This window comes from Mya arenaria, chromosome 7 (assembly GCF_026914265.1).
Source record: "Mya arenaria isolate MELC-2E11 chromosome 7, ASM2691426v1".
Lineage (NCBI taxonomy): Eukaryota > Metazoa > Mollusca > Bivalvia > Myida > Myidae > Mya > Mya arenaria.
In genome coordinates, this window is record NC_069128.1 from 31,431,828 (window position 1) to 31,432,901 (window position 1,074).

A 1,074-nucleotide genomic window follows, 5' to 3' on the forward strand; every position below is an offset into this window, starting at 1 on the left:
GTCCTGGGGTCACCCGGGGGCGGCAGACCAGGGTGCAATGCGGTGCTCGGTCGCAATGCTGCGCGTAAACTGCTCCGGGCACTATCCCAAGTGCTGTAAAATGCCAAATGTGGGTGTATTGGCGGTGAAATCCGGAATAAAAAAGATGGAGGGTGGGGTAAGCGGGGACGGCAGACCAGGGTGCAATGCGGTGCTCGGTCGCAATGCTGCGCGTAAACTGCTCCGGGCACTATCCCAAGTGCTGTAGAATGCCAATGCTGGTGTATTGGCGGTGAAATCCGGAATAAAAAAAGATGGAGGGTGGGGTAAACGGGGGCGGCAAACCAGGGTGCAATGCGGTGCTCGGTCGCAATGCTGCGCGTAAACTGCTCCGGGCACTATCCCAAGTGCTGTAGAATGCCAATGCTGGTGTATTGGTGGTGAAATCCGGAATAAAAAAAGATGGAGGGTGGGGTAAGCGTGGGCGGCAGACCAGGGTGCAATGCGGTGCTCGGTCGCAATGCTGCGCGTAGACTGCTCCGGGCACTATCCCAAGTGCTGTAGAATGCCAATGCGGGTGTATTGGCGGTGAAATCCGGAATAAAAAAAATGGAGGGTGGGGTAAGCGGGGGCGGCAGACCAGGGTGCAATGCGGTGCTCGGTCGCAATGCTGCGCGTAAACTGCTCCGGGCACTATCCCAAGTGCTGTTGAATGCCAATGCGGGTGTATCGGCGGTGAAATCCGAAATAAAAAAAAAATGGAGGGTGGGGTAAGCGGGGGCGGCAGACCAGGGTGCAATGCGGTGCTCGGTCGCAATGCTGCACGTAAACTGCTCCGGGCACTATCCCAAGTGCTGTAGAATGCCAATGCGGGTGTATTGGCGGTGAAATCCGGAATAAAAAAAAGATGGAGGTGGGGTAAGCGGGGGCGGTAGACCAGGGTGCAATGCGGTGCTCGGTCGCAATGCTGCGCGTAAACTGCTCCGGGCACTATCCGAAGTGCTGTAGAATGCAAATGCGGGTGTATTTTGCGGTGAAATCCGGAATAAAAAAAGATGGAGGGTGGGTAAGCGGGGGCGGCAACCAGGGTGCAAT